Consider the following 17,019-nt stretch of genomic DNA (forward strand, 5'->3'; position numbering starts at 1 on the left):
AAGTAATTCAGATATGATATTGCAGAACTGCTAACTGTGGTATGTAACCTGTCACTTAAATCAGCCTCTGTACCAGATGACTGGAGGATACTTAATGAAATGCTAATTTTTTTTTAAAAGATCCAGAGGCGATCCTGGAAACTACAAGCTGGTAAGCCTAACTTCACTACTAGGCAAATTGGTTTAAACTATAATAAAGAACAAAATTATGAGATACATAGATGAATATGCTACTTCGGAGAAGAATCAATATGACTTTTGTAAAAGGAAATCATGCTTCATCAATCTATTAGAATTCTTTGAGCGTGTCAACAAGCATGTGGGTGAGGGTAATCCAGTGGATATTGTGTAGTTGAACTTTCAGAAAGCCTTTGACAAGGTCTCTCACCAAAGGTTCTTAAACAAAGTAAGCAGTCATGGGATAAGAGGGAAGGTCCTCTCATGGATCAGTAACTGGTTAACAGATAGGAAACAAAGGGTATGAAAAAATGGTCAGTTTTCAGAATGGAAAGAGATAAATAGTGGACTCCCCAAGGATCTGTATTGGGACCAGTGCTGTTAGAATCATAGAATATCAGGGTTGGAAGGGACCTTAGGAGGTCATCTAGTCCAACCCCCTGCTCAAAGCAGGACCAATTCCCAAATGAATCATCCCAGCCAGGGCTTCAACATATTTATAAATGATCTGGAAAAGGAAGTTAATAAGGAGGTGGCAAAGTTCACAAATGATACAAAATTACTCAAGATAGTTAAATCCAAAGAAGATGGTGAATAGTGACAAAGGAATCTTACAAAACTGGGTGATTGGGCAACAAAATGGCAGATGAAATTCAATGTCGATAAGGGCAAAATAATGTACATTGGAAAAAATTTCAACTATACATACAAATGATGCATCTAAATTAGCTGTTACCACTCAAGAAAGAGATTTTGGAGTGATTGTGAATAGTTCTCTGAAAACATCTGATCAGTGTGCTGTGGCAGTCAAAAAAAGCTAACTGAATGTTAGGAATCATTAATAAGGGATAGATAATAAGACAGTAGATATCATAATGCCACTACATAAATTCATCGTACACCCACACCTTGAATACTGCAAGCAGCTATGGACATCCCATCTCAACAAAGATATATTAGAATTGGAAAAGGTACAGAGAAGGGCAACAAAAATGATTAGGGGTATGAAACAGCTTCCACATGAGGAGCGATTAAAAAGACTGGTTTGGAAAAGAGACGACTATAGAGGGAATTTGATAGAGGTCTATAAAATCGTGGATGGTGTGGAGAAAGTGAATAAGGTAGTGTTATTTACTCCTTCATACAACATAAGAACCAAGGTTACCCAATGAAATTAACAGCAAGTTTAAAACAAACGTAAGGAAGTACTTCTTCAAACAAACTATTTGCCAAGATTAGGGTGACCAGATAGCAACTGTGAAAAAACGGGACAGTGGGTGGGGAGTAATAGGCACGTACATAAGAAAAAGTCCCCAAAACTGGGACTGTCCCTGTAAAAATGGGACATCTGGTCAGGGTTTCAGCTGCATGCTACGGATGACCCTAAACCTCTGACTGCTAGAAGTTGGGACTTGACACCAGGATGATCACTCAATAAATTTCCCTGGTCTGTTCATTCCCTCTGAAGCATCTGGCTTTGGCCACTGTCAGAAGACCAAATACTGGGCTAGATGGACCATTGGTCTACCCAGTATGGCCACTCTTATGCTACCATTCATTAAATTGCTGTATCATAATTTGTGAGCTGCAAATGGTGCAAAAGACATTGCTCACTATTGGCCTTGTATTTACCGCATCTATATATGGATGGGGTGGAGGGGGGGAGGGAAAGCAGGTTATGTGGCCATTACTAACTTGCAGGGTGCCTGCCCAAATGGGTAGAAACCCAATTTCAAGAAGTTACTGTAGTTGATTCTTATTTTAGTGTATGCTATGAATTCTTTTTTTCCTGATCAGTAAAAATGAGAATATGATCAAATTGCTATTGTAATCTTGAATGCTTTTGTAGTTTTTGATTGGGATGTGAGCAAAGGCAAGCAGTTTGCAAGCCTGATTTGATTACAGACCCAGATGTAGAAGTAGGCTGTCAGTATTATCTGAAATCATCAAATACATAATGAATTCACACAAATAGCCTAGTTTCCTAGTTTGAGTTTTAAAAAACAGCAACAAAGCAGTGATGTGATTGAACTCAAATTTAGCAGTGTATTTGTCCTAGCCCTAATTTCTATAAATTAAGAAAAAAGATTATTTTTGTTTTCAAAAGATGGCTTGTGATGGTACTGAGCCTGTTCTGTGTTTTCCAGCCATATGCTCACAAAAATGACAATATTTAAAGCCCTGCAGGAGACCAGAATGTCAGATCTACTAATGAGGCTTGTTCTGAGTAATACTTTGTCTTCACAGGGAAACCAAGAGGGAATGTATTTGAGTTATCTTGTTCTGAGAAACAGTTTAATGGTCACCGCTGTACTACAGGCCTACATCGTTTCAATGTTAACCTGTATGCGAGTGTGAGCAATTGAATGATATCTGGTCACTATATCACAGATTAGGTTCCTTATTTGCCATGGTATTCTATTTCCTCATGTGTCCTAATGGCAAGACCGTTCTTAAGAGGATTCCAGAAAAAGTGTGCGTATGAGTTCCAGATCTGTAAGGATACTCATGGGTACAATCATTTAGGGAACTCATTTGTCTGGAGGCAGAGTTTTGGAGTCTTACTTTCTATGGGCCTGAAAGTCTTTTAGACTCCGATCCTGCAAATACCTAGTCACATACTAGCTTTATTAACATGGTATTCCCTCTGACCTCCGTGGAGCCACTCGTGTGAGCAAAGGGCACCAACATGCGTAAGTGTTTTCAAGATTAATGTCTGAGTTAGTTCATTATCTAATTAAAATTATATGAAAAGACTAAGGCTGTCAAACAATTACAAAAATAATCATAGAGTATCAGGGTTGGAAGGGACCTCAGGAGGTCATCTAGTCCAACCCCCTGCTCAAAGCAGGACCAATTCCCAACTAAATCATCCCAGCCAGGGCTTTGTCAAGCCTGACCTTAAAAACCTCTAAGGAAGGAGATTCCACCACCTCCCTAGGTAACCCATTCCAGTGCTTCAACACCCTCCTAGTGAAAAAGTTTTTCCTAATATCCAACCTAAACCTCCCCCACAGCAACTTGAGACCATTACTCCCTGTTCTGTCATCTCATACCACTGAGAACAGTCTAGATCCATCCTCTTTGGAACCCCCTTTCAGGTAGTTGAAAGCAGCTATCAAATCCCCCCTCATTCTTCTCTTCTGCAGACTAAACAATCCCAGTTCCTTTAGCTCTCCTGGACTCCTTTCCCCCTCATGTTATTCTCCCAGGGGATCCTGCCCATTAGTTCCCTGAGGGAGACAAGGTCTGCTTTTCTGAAGTCCAGGGTCCGTATTCTGCTGCTCTCCTTTCTTCCTTGTATCAGGATCCTGAACCATCTCATGGTCACTGCCTCCCAGGTTCCCATCCACTTTTGCTTCCCCTACTAATTCTTCCCGGTTTGTGAGCAGCAGGTCAAGAAGAGCTCTGCCTCTAGTTGGTTCCTCCAGCACTTGCACCAGGAAATTGTCCCCTACACTTTCCAAAGACTTCCTGGATTGTCTGTGCACCGCTGTATTGCTCTCCCAGCAGATATCAGGGTGATTAAAGTCTCCCATGAGAACCATGGCCTGTGATCTAGTAACTTCTGTTAGTTGCCGGAAGAAAGCCTCATCCACCTCATCCCCCTGGTCTGGTGGTCTGTAGCAGACTCCCACCATTACATCACCCTTGTTGCTCACACGTCTAAACTTAATCCAGAGACTCTCAGATTTTTCTGCAGTTTCATACCGGAGCTCTGAGCAGTCATACTCCTCTCTTACATAAAATGGAACTCCCCACCCTTTTCTGCCCTGCCTGTCCTTACTGAACAGTTTATATCCATCCATGACAGTACTCCAGTCATGAGATTAAAAAAATCACGATTAATCAGAGTTTTAATCACACTGTTAAACAATAATAGAATACCATTTATTTAAATATTTTTGGATGTTTTCTAAGTTTTCAAATATATTGATTTAAATTACAATACGGAATACAAAGTGTACAGTGCTCAATTTATATTATTATTTTTGATTACTAATATTTACACTGTAAAAAGATCAACAAAAGAAATAATATTTTTCAATTCACCTCATACAAATACTTTACTGCAATCTCTTTATTGTGAAAGTGCAACTTATATTTACGGGAGACAATGCTGCCCGCTTCTTATTTACAATGTCACATGAAAGTGAGAACTGCACGGAACTGTTGTAACCGATATTGAAAGGTATTTATGTGCCAGATATGCTAAACATATGCCCCTGCATGCTTTGACCACCATTCCAGAGGACATGCTTCCATTCTGCTGACGGGTTCTGCTCAATAACGATCCAAAGCAGTGTGGCCGACGCATGTTCATTTTCATCATCTGATTCAGATGCCACCAACAGATGGTTGATTTTTTTTTTGAGTGGTTTGGGTCCTGTAGTTTCTGAATCAGAGTGTTGCACTTTTAAGACGTCTGACAACATGTTCCACATCTCATCCCTCTCTGATGTTGGAAGGCACTTCAGATTCTTAAACCTTGGGTTGAGTGCTGTAGCTATTTTTAGAAATCACATATTGGTATCTTTGCGTTTTGTCAAATCTGCAATGAAAGTGTTCTTAAATCGAACAACATTTTCTAGGTCAGCATCCGAGACTGCCATAATATGAAATATATGGCAGAATGTGGGTAAAACCATGGAGCAGGAGACATACAATTCTCCCCCAAAGAGTTCATCCACAAATTTAATTAACACTTTTTTTTAAACGAGCATCATCCGCATCGCCTGTTCTCACTTTCAGGTGACATTGTAAATAAGAACCAGGCAGCATTATCTCCCATAAATGCAAAGTGTAAAAATGTTTGTCTTAGCGATTGTCTGAACAAGAAGTAGGCCTGAGTGGACTTGTAGGCTCTAAAGTTTTACATTGTTTTGTTTTAGAGTGCAGTTATGTAACAGCAAAAAAAATCCACATTTGTAAGTTGCACTTTTACGATAAAGAGATTGCACTACAGTACTTTAATGAGGAGAATTGAAAAACACTATTTCTTTTGTTTATCTTTTTTACAGTGCAAATATTTGTAATAAAAAATAATAATAATAAATTGAGCACTGTACACTTTGTATTTTGTATTGTAATTGAAATCAATGTATTTGAAAATGTAGAAAAACATCCAAAAATATTTATAATAAATTTAAATTGGTATTCTATTATCAATTAAAACTGCAATTAATCATGACTAATTTTTGTAATGGAGTTAATTTGTATTGAGTTAATCGCATGAGTTAACTGCGACTAATTGACAATCCTGGAAAAAACATAATATTCTCATTGTCTAGGCCTTCCAGGAAGCCTGCAATAACCAGCTTTACAAGTAATTTTTTTGATAACTTATTTTTAAATTTAAAAGAACATTTTCTCTTGGCATTAAATTAACAACACTCTCCAGCACCTGCTGTCATCCATCTGCTCAGGGCCCTCAGATGACACCATTCTGGTAAATCTGCTCTGCGCTCATATTCAAAGCCATCAAATTTGCCTTCAAGTTGACCCACATTCTATTCTAGGGTAGAGAACAAATTCTCAGTTTTCTTTCTGCTCTAATGACTGCAGCGCTGTCAACAGTTTTTCTCTGTTGAAGGCTTTTCCTAAATAGATCTAAACATTGCTGGGATTCAGACTTGTTCACGGGGCTCTTCTGAAGGTGTTTTATTCTCACCTGCCATTGTTGGGGTTGATGATGAGCTTAGGGTTACCATATCTCATAAATAAAAAAAGAGGACCCTCCACGGGCCATGGCCCCGCCCATTTCCCCACCCCTAGCTCCGCCCCAACTCCGCCCCTTCCCCCACCCTAACTCCGCCCCCTCCTCCCTTCCACTCCCAGCCAGGGGGAAAGGGCTGCCCCAATGCTACCAGCATCACGGTTTCCCGGGCAGCCCCCAGACCCTGCGCCCCCAGCCGGCGCTTCCCCAGCGCAGCTGGTGCCCGGGAGGGGAAGCGCCCAGCCGGGGGCGCAGGGTCTGGAGGCTGCCCAGCAAACCGTGAAGCCGGTAGCGCTCGGGCTTTGGGCAGCCCCCATGCCTCCGGACCCTGCGCCCCCAGCCGGGCACTTCCCCTCCGGGGCTCCGGCGGCTCTGCGTAACTTACACTGTATAAGTTACACAGAGCCGAAGAGGAGCAGAGCCTCCGCAGCTGGAGGCTCTGCTCCTCTTAGGCTCTGTTTAAGAGCCGGGCTGCCCCAGCGCTACCGGCTTTGGGCAGCCCCCGTGCCTCCGGACCCTGCGCCGCCGGAGCCCGGGAGAGGAAGTGCCCAGCTGGGGGCGCAGGGTCCGGAGGCAAGGGGGCTGCCCAAAGCCGGTAGCGCTGGGGCAGCCCGGTTCTTAAACAGAGCCTCCAGCGGCTGGGGCTCTGTGTAACTGACACTGGGTCAGTTACACAGAGCCCCGGGGGCTGGAGGCTTTTCTCCTCTTTGTCTCTGTGTAACTGACACTGGGTCAGTTACACAGAGCCCCGGGGGCTGGAGGCTTCAGCCGCCCCCCCGCTCTATTTAAGAGCCGGGCTGCCCAAGCGCTACCGGCTTCGGGCAGCCCCCGTGCCTCCAGACCCTGCGCCCCCAGCCGGGCACTTCCCCTCCCGGGCTCCAGCGGCGCAGGGTCTCCAGGCACGGGGCTGCCCGAAGCCGGTAGCGCTCGGGCAGCCCGGCTCTTAAATAGAGCCGCGGGGGCTGGAGCCTCCAGCCGCCGGGGCTGTGTGTAACTGACACAGTGTCAGTTACACAGAGCCGGGCTGCCCGAGAGCTACCGGCTTCGGGCAGCCCCGTGCCTGGAGACCCTGCGCCGCCAGAGCCCGGGAGGGGAAGTGCCCGGCTGGGGGCGCAGGGTCCGGAGGCAAGGGGGCTGCCCGAAGCCGGTAGCTCTCGGGCAGCCCGGTTCTTAAACAGAGCCTCCAGCGGCTGGGGCTCTGTGTAACTGACACTGTGTCAGTTACACACAGCCCCAGCGGCTGGAGGCTCCAGTCCCCGCGGCTCTATTTAAGAGCCGGGCTGCCCGAGCACTCCCGGCTTCGGGCAGCCTCGTGCCTGCAGACCCTGCGCCCCCAGCCGGGCACTTCCCCTCCCGGGCTCCGGCGGCGCAGGGTCTCCAGGCACGGGGCTGCCCGAAGCCGGGAGCGTTCAGGCAGCCGGGCTCTTAAACAGAGCCGCCATTTTCCCGGACATGTTCCGCTTTTTGGCAATTCCCCCCGGACGGGGGTTTGACTGCCGAAAAGCCGGACATGTCCGGGAAAAAGAGGACGTATGGTAACCCTAGATGAGCTGGGCTCACTGACACAGCAGTCCGATCACATTAACAACTGTAATCAAACACTGAGCCTCCAAGTTTATCTTAGCTGCTGTTGTAGATGAAAATATCCCTATTTGTTAATTATTGAAATGGACCTTGAATATGCAGAGACTTCCCTCTCCAATAGGTTAACACATTATATAGTAAACTGTACTCCACTCTGGTTGAGTGTACAAGGGGGACAGGGCGCAAGAAGTCTCCTTCCTGTATACCTCTCTATGGGAAGTGCAGCCTCTGCTTCCTGCTAGCAGCCTCTGTGGGTACTCCTTTCCTGGCTGGTCACAATGAGGAGTATATGTCATTTGTTATCCCATGTCGGGTGAAGCTGCCAGTGCCGTGTGGGCTTCCCCAGAATTGTCAGGGGGAATAATGGCTGAGTGGTACCTTTTCCAGCAGAAGACACAGCTCTAAATGCACAAGCAGGCCCTCATTCTTACATTTTCCAAGTGATTCCTGTGATATTTTCATGCAGCTTCTATTGATGTTGAATCAGTTGCTTAAACTTTCCGCCACACTTGAAAACTCTTTCTAAGTTTCCTTCAAATACACAGGAGACTCCCACAGACCTATTTGCATTTAAGTTTTGCCGATTCAGTTACTGTCATTTGCTTCCCTTAGCTTCTTGCCATGCTGCTTTGATGCATTCTCCAATTATCAAGTGAATTCCCAGGCACAAGAAAAATCTTTTGAATAGGAAACTGCCGTCTTGCCAAATGTACCCAACCTTTTTAGTTTAACCTACCTTCATCTTCTTAATTTTCATGTTATACACTTCAGTCCCATTGGAGAGCTAAATGCTCTTCCTGCTCACTTGAATTAAATAGAGTAAAGCTCAGGCCTTTATTTATAATATATTTGTATATCTTTGTCTATCAGGCTGAAGGATGTCTTTATATCATTCATATGATACATACATATGTAATGAACAGGAGATGTCCTAAAATCAAATGAGGAGTTCTCCCTATGTAATCCCTTTACAACGTACCATCAGCAGTTAGCCTTTTCCATCGTTTCCATTCGCAGTTTCCATCAGCAGTTAACATTTCTCTCCTAATATTAGCTGTTTGGGTACCACACATCATATCGGGTGGGCAAAACGCAGTTGCCGCAATACATTTGCAGGACGCTTTCACATTCCCCAGCTGCATACCAGCCAATGTATGTGGAGGATGTACAGTGTCCATTCCAAACTGCCCCAGAGGCAATCTGCATATGCTCAGTATTGCTGACTTCCCAGTTATGTTAGTTACTATGCTAGTTAGGCTACTTAGTTCTACTTCAGCACAAAAAGGTTAAAATCAACTTTTTAACTACAGAATAGCACTAGCTTTGTGCTGGAGGAATGAAATTCTAATGGAACTGCATTGTGACAAAAGCAGAAATGTTTCTGCTGCTTAAACAAGATAAATACTAAATAAGTATATTATGGTTCATTTCAAATGGTGATTGCTTCTGCTCTAGCACAGATGGCTAAACTGCATTACATTCTAACACTGCTCATTTCACATAAGATTGCCATCATAAAATACCTACAGTATTCATCAGATATATTTTCCTGTCTTATGTAGTACTTTGTTTCACTTTTTAAGGATCTAAACTTGGATATGTAAGATATTTACCTTTGAAAGAGTATACCAGCTTTTGGGGATTTGGAACAGACAAAAGTCTGGCTAAGTTAAAGGCACTGGTCTCTAGGGTGGGAGAAAAAAGAGTTAAGTGGCAGTGCTCAGAATAGAGGCTCCTTAGCTTCTCAGGGTATGTCTATGGAGCAAAATAAAACCCGCAGCTGGCCTGTACCAGCCAACTCGGGCTTGTGGGGCTTGGGCTATGGGGCTGTTTCATTGCTGTGTAGACCAGTGGTTCTCAAAGTTGGTCCGCCATTTGTTCAGGGAAAGCTCCTGGCGGGCCGGGCCAGTTTGTTTACCTGCTACGTCCGCAGGTTCAGCCAATCGCGGCTCCCACTGGCTGCGGTTCGCTGCTCCAAGCCAATGGGGGCTTCGGGAAGGGCGGCCAGCACATCCCTCGGCCCACGCGGCTTCCTGCAGCCCCCATTGGCCTGGAGCAGCGAACCCCAGCCAGCGGGTGCCGCGATCGTCCAAACCTGCGGAGGTGGCAGGTAAACAAACCGGCCCGGCCCGCCAGGGGCTTTCCCTGAACAAGCGGCGGACTGACTTTGAGAACCACTGATGTAGACTTCAGGGCTCAGGCTGGAGCTCGGGTCTGGAACCCTCCCATCCTGCAGGGTCCTAGAGCCCAGGCTCCAGCATGAACCTGAATTTCTACACAGCAATGAAACAGCCGTGCAGCCCAAGCCCCATGAGCCCACGTCAGCTAGCACAGGCCAGCTGCGGGTGTCTAGTTGCTATGTAGACATACGCTTAGAAATGCAGCATCGAAGGTGAAGGATGTTCTAATTAAAATCTAGATTAGTCTAGATTAAAAATGAAGGCTTCTAATAAAACAACTCATTTTTGTAATTAATTTATTTATTTGTGACAAAATTAATGTCATTTGCCTCACTGTATTAAGTCTGACTGCTTACCATTGTAACACTTTATCTGCTACTGCTAACTGTATAATTCTGTGATTTTTTTCCCCCAATTTCCTTGGTGGCCATTACATTATTTCTCAAGGAAGCAAGTACAAATAACATTCTGCATTCCATGCACCTATTGGGCCAGATACCGTAGCCCTTATTGCTTATATGCACAATCCTATTGCTACTTACTGTTGTCTCTTCTATTGGTTTCAATGGACTATTTGTGAGAGAGCTGCAAGTTTGGTCTATAAAGAGGATTTTTGTTAATAATTACTAAGGGAAAAATGCTATTTAGCAGTGTATGTGTGGCATTTAGCATTCAAATCCCAAGAAAGTAGCACTTTTCAGTTATAACTGTCAGGATTAAAATAACAAAACTGCTGTGCAATTTGAACAGAAGTGTTGACATTAAGTGAACTGCACACGCACTTTCCAAGTGAGTTATGTTGAGAAGTGTTAGGAGGTGAAAAGTAAGAATCGAGTTCTGCAGGATGCTGAGCACTTCCAACTCCTTCTGAAGTTGAGTGAGCATTGAGAATACTCAGCATTTTATAGGACTGGATCCCAGAGTCTTGAACCAACATCATGTAAAGTCACATTTTTTTTCTGGGGGAAAATACAGATTGGATGCAATGTGGTTAAAGTAAACACTAAAGCAATTATTTTACAGGCTAGCTAGATGAAATATTATTTGTCAAGAAATTAATGGGAACAGCTATCTTTTACATCCTAACACTGCAGGTAGTCTCTAGGAAGAGAGGGCATATTTTATTTATTTATTATTACCTTCAACAGATTATAGAGCTGATGTTGCTCTTGTTATTACTAGTGCATTAGGCTATTAAAGTCTCAGGAATGGTAAAAGAACTCAGGAAATACAAAAGAATTGGGGGAAAGAGGATGTGTTTGTAATACCAATGGTTTGGTAAATATTTGAATATAGAAACTATTGTGACTAGCTGTTCAAAACTGCATGGCTTTTTAGCAGTCTCGGGGCTTGATCCTGGGAGGAGCTGAGCAGAGTTGCAGGTGTTCAAAATCTCCCTGGGTGAGGCCCTAATCATTAGCTGTGAAGCATTCTAAAGACACTGCTTCATTTTTCACCAGCACAAAAGCAAAATATCCCTGGTACTAACAGGCACTTTTAGTTTTGCCTCACTGAGAGTTAGAAACGTTATGAAAAGAATAATTATTTCTTTCATACCTAAGTCAATAAAAATGCTATTATGGCAATAACTGGGGCCATTTGAGTCAAGCGTCAATTGATCTTAAAATGGGAATCTAAATATTTCCCACCAATGGAGTGTGTGATTTCAGGATGCAGCTGCCACTAAACTGTATTCATTGGTGGCTTATTTTAAAACATAAAGAACAGCATAACAAAGGGTGAACAAATTTTTAGAAGGTTAACACTTAGAAAGGGAAAGGCTTTTCTGTTGGGTTTTATTTATTTTTACTATAAAAGCATTTCATAATATGAATGAGGCCATTTCAGGGAGTGGGATTATCTGACATACAAAGCTGGCCTTGTGATTTAGACCATGTACAGAATATAAATATCATAAAGCCACAGAGAGCAGGTGGCCAGAGATTTGAGTAATGATGAACATCAGCCTTTTGCTTTGGACTGGTCAGCATCTAGGCCAGAGGGCGACTTTACAGTTGTCTGTGCTTTTCTGCAATATTGGGTCTAATACAACTCTCAAGAGTCATAAAAAAAAAAACAATAAAAGTATGACTTCAAAAATTCACTGGAGAGTAAGGAAATAGCCTTCCTATATAACTGTATAAACAGAGCAGTTTTTAAAACATTACGTCACCGGCAAATCCAGAAAGGGAGGAAAAATCCTATTTTTTTAGGACTCTGGGACTTAAACTGGCTCTCTTGGATGTCATCCTCATTTATGACCAACCAGGCCTATCTGTCTTCTTATTCCAACACTATAGTACTGGAGTGTGTCCCTATGATGTAGGCCCTTTTGTGCCAACTGGCAAAGCATTCACTGTTCATTACAAGCAACTCCTGTCTCAGACTTGACAAACTCACTACACCCAATAAACCAGTGTCATGGTGTTTATCCAGAAAGGATAGCATGTGAGGTCTCTACTGAAAGCTTGAAACTTATCAGTACTTCTTGTGAGTATTCATACTCTACTCTGTTTTTTTCCCTTGTCAAAATATTATCTGCAATTAGTTGAATTTTAAAGATTAAGGAACCCATAGCAGATAGCTTCTGGATGATGCATCTGCTCAAGCTTGAATCCAGCCCTATCCCTGCATTTTCCTAAAATATTTAATTCTACTGCTGAAAAATTAGGGGTTTTATTAGAAATATAATCAAAACAAAACCCCAAACATATGGAGATACTTTTCTGATTGATTACAGGCAATTAAGAGGACAAAAACAAAAGTAACCTTACACATTCTAAAAATCAATATAACTAAATTGACAAGTAAATTATCATAGTCAAACATATTAATTCTTTATCCCTATAAACAAATCTCAGCAAAAGAAACAAAATAACAGCTGAAAACCACAGACAGCAAGAAACAAGATATAATTATACATACAATATTTGCATAGTTCTAAGCTGAAATACATGTAACTCTTTTATCTTCAGTTCTAAAAATATTTGCCTTAGGAAACTGGGCAATGGAGTGGGCTAATAATGGAATATAATCTCTCACCTCTGTGCCATCAGTTCCTGTCCAAACCAGGTTGGCAGTGTCAAAAAGTTGTTAGCAACTCATGATTGGTCAGAAGCTTGTAGCTCTTGAGCAACGAAGATGATAGAACCAGCATGTCATCCTTTGCTAGCACTTCACAGAAAAGGCTACTGCTTTCTGTGTACCCAAGAGGAATACATGTTGTACTCGTTTGTTTACACCTTGATCTTCCAACTCCTGCCTTGGTGCACAGCAAGGAATGAAACATTGTTTCATGGAATAGTGCATGTGTGAGAAGAGGCTATATGTAGACTCAGGTACGGTTATTATTAGGCATGGTCCTCTGCACTGAATGGAAAAAAGTCTCATGACACTTGCATGCCTGCTTCCTTACTCTCAAGAACACCAGGCAAAAAAGGAGAAACGTGTGGCTGGAGAATGGACATGTTTGAGGAGACTCGGTCATCAGTTGAGGATGAATAAAACCCTTTATGAAATTTTGAAATCCAGTATGAAAAATGTCATGAGAAAACAGAAATAAAGAAAAAAAAGGAGAGTCAGGAAAAGTGGTGTGTGTGTGTATTTGTGTGTCTTGCAAGATCAAAGGATAGAAACATAAAGTTACTTTTCAAGATAAGAAAGTTGTGGCAAGGACCATAGACACCTGTCAGGTGACTTCACAGTGGCAGTGTAAAGGTGAATGACCACACTAAAAAAATATAATGATGAATTATTCGGCAAACACTTTAAAAGAATATTCCAAGGGTAACAAAGAACAAACAGAGAAAATAACGAATTCAGCACAACTGAGGAAAGTAATAAGTATATGTATAAACATCAGACATATGATTGTGCAGCATATTCCTTTTTAAGAAAATAGGTCCTTCTGCTGATAATTGCCCTGATGCCAGAATATTTGTATTAATCATATAGCATACATTTATTACAAGAGTTCTGAAGGACCTCAAATATGAAATTGCAGAACTACTAACTGTTGTATGTAACCTATCATTTAAATCAGCTTCTGTAAAAGATGACTGGAGGATAGCTAATGCGATACCAATTTTTTAAAAAGGCTCCAGAGGTGATCCTGGCAATAACAGGCCAGTAAGCCTAACTTCAGCACCAGGTAAACTGGTTGAAACTATAGTAATGAACAGAATTATCAGACATATAGATAACACAATTTGTTGCGGAGGAGTCAATGTGGCTTTTGTAAAGGGAAATCATGCTTCAACAATCTATTAGAATTATTTGAAGGGGTCAACAAACATGTGGACAAGGGTGATCCAGTGGATATAGTGTACTTGGACTTTCAGAAACCCTTTGACAAGGTCCCTCACCAGAGACTCTTAATCAAAGTAAGTGGTCTGGGATAAGAGTGAAGATCCTCTCATGGATCCGTAATTGGTTAAAAGACAGGAAAAAAAGGATAGGAATAAATGGTTAGTTTTCAGAGTGGAGAGAGATAAATAGTAGTGTCCCTCAGGAATTTGTATGGGGACCAGTGCTATTCAACATATTCATAAATGACCTGGAAAAAGAGGTAAACAGTGAAATGGCAAAATTTGCAGATGATACAGAATTACTCAAGATAGTTAAGTCCAAAGAAGACAGCAAATAATTACAAAGGGATTCCACAAAACTGGGTAACTGCGCTATAAAATGGCAGATGACACTCAATATTGATAAATGCAAAGAAATGAACATTGGAAAAAATAATCTCAACTATACATACAAATGATGCATCTAAATTAGCTGTTACCACTCAAGAAAGATATCTTGGAGTCATTGTGCATAGTTCTCTGAAAACATCCAATCAATGTGGAGTGGCAGTAAAAAAAAAGCTATAAGAATGTTAGTAACCATTAGGAAAGGGATAAAAAGATAGAAAATATCATAATGCCACTATATAAATCCATGGTACATCCACACCTTGAATACTGTGTGCAGTTCTGGTCATCTCATCTCAAAAAAGATATATTAGAATTGGAAAAGGTATGGAGAAGGACAACAAACATGATTAAGGGTATGGAACAGCTTCCATATGAGGAGATTTTCAAAAGACTGGGACTTTTCAGCTTGGAAAAAAGATGACTAAGGGGGGATATGATAGAGGTCTATAAAACCATGACTGGTGTGGAGAAAATGAATAAGGTAGTGTTATTTACTCCTTCATATAACATAAGAACCAAGATTATCCAATGAAATGAATAGTCAGCAGGTTTAAAACAAACCAAAGAAAGTACTTCTTCGCCCAGTGTGCAGTCAACCCGTGGAACTCGTTGACAGGGAATATTGTGCATCCAAAAACTGTGACAGAGTTAAAAAAAGAACTAGATGGGTTCATGGAGGATAGGTGCATCGGTGGCTATTAGCAAAGATGGTCAGGGATACAATCCCATGCTCTCGCTGTCCCTAGCTTCTGACTGCCAGAAGCTGGGAATGGCCGACGGTGGATGTATCACTTGGTGATTGCCAGTTCTGTTCATTCCTTCTGAAGCACATGGCATTGGCCCCTGTCAGAAGACAGGATACTGTGCTAGATGGACCATTGGTCTGATCCTGTATAGCCATTCAATTCCTGTGTTGCTATTAATGAGTGATGGGAAGGAACCTTTGAACTGTATTGGTGAATCCCTGCACCTGTGCAGAACACACAGAGTTAACAGGACCTGTGTGATTGCAGGAGTGCACTTGTATGCTGATCTGGGTTTTAGGGCCTAATCAGTTCTCACTGAAATTGAAACTTCTGTGGGAATTGGTTGGATCCTTAGGTGAAGTTCACACCCAAGCAGAGTACAGTGGGACCATACAAAACCCTATTACCTGGAGCTTAAGGGAGGCAGGGGGGGCTTTGCATAGATGCTCTATACCAGGTGAATATCATGTTTAAAGCATCCAACTGTTTCACAAACTGTTTTTGTATCTAATTAAACCATATTTTCTTGTAGTTTTGCATTTTGCATGTTTGCTTCACAAATTTTAAATGAGGCATTTTCCTTGCAAAGATCTAGTCATAGGAGCAGATGCAGGTGGAGGGGGGAAAGTTCAGCACCCCTTGGCTCCTTTCATCGCCTTGAGTGAGTCCTGGAGTGCTTAGCATATTTGAAAATCTGGCCCATAATTCCTAGGCAGCAGGCAACCTGTAAGGTGCAGATTCACTAGAAAATTACAATTAGCAGGGATCAACGGCCTGCAGTTTCTCTCTCTGCTTACAGTATCTTCCAACCTAAGCAACCAAATGGAGTTCTCAGCAGTAGAGCTTGTGCTGGCCAAAATAAGATTAAAATGTTGCAATCCTGATTTTAGAATACATGAGACAACTGCTCTCACACCGACAGGAAGTCTTTAACAGGCCTTGTGGCATCAGGCAATGAGGGAGGACTATTGATGTTTTTTGCCAAACACTGCAAAAAATAAAAGAAGTGATGTACTGAAGACTCTTTAGAGGAAAAGGTCAATCTGAACAAGGTCTACAGTCAATAACAGTAGCTAAAAATTAACTGCTTAAGTGCCTTTGGATTTAACATGTAGAGCAGCGATTCTCAAACTATGGGTTGAGACCCCAAAGTGGGTTGCAACCTTGTTTTAATGGGGTTTCCAGGGCTGGCTTAGACTTGCCGGGGGCCGGGACCAAAGACCAAGCCCCACCATCCGGGGCCCAAGCCTGAGGGCTTCAGCCCTGGGTAGCGGGGCTCAGGATTTGGCTTCAGCTCTGGGCAGCAGGGCTCAGGTTACAGGCCCTCTGCCTGGGGCTGAAGCCCTCGGGCTTTGGCTTTGCGCCCCCTGCCTAGGGCAGTGGAGCTCGGGCTTTGGCCCCTCCACCAGGGCGGTGGGCTCGGGCAGGCTCAGGCTTCAGTCCCCCTTCCTGGGGTCATGTAGTAATTTTTGTTGTCAGAAGAGGGTCACAGTGCAATGAAGTTTGAGAACCCCTCAGTAATAGAGAGTTTCAAAAGGCATTTATATGTCATTTACATCGGAGAATAATGGTAGGGGGAAAATACAGGATGTCTGGTTCAGTATTACTTCCTTTTGAAACAAGTTAAAACCAGAAATAAAGTCAGGAGAGGACAATGAACTTGTCAGACCATAATATTTATAATAAAAATGTATATTCTTCACACAGCCATCTAATTAATTGATTTGTCATCTAACCTTTAGCTATAACTAGAAGATGGTGTGTTTCGCTCAGTCATCATGGTGCCTAGCAGTCAGTGACACACCAAGCAGTCATTGTGAGATAATTTTGCTGCATGGTTCATTCTGAATGAGACACCTACCAATCTTTGTTATTAAAGAGATTTACATATCTAGTCCATCATGCCTGATGCTAAATTT

This window comes from Malaclemys terrapin, chromosome 1, assembly GCF_027887155.1.
Source record: "Malaclemys terrapin pileata isolate rMalTer1 chromosome 1, rMalTer1.hap1, whole genome shotgun sequence".
Taxonomy (NCBI): Eukaryota; Metazoa; Chordata; order Testudines; family Emydidae; genus Malaclemys; species Malaclemys terrapin.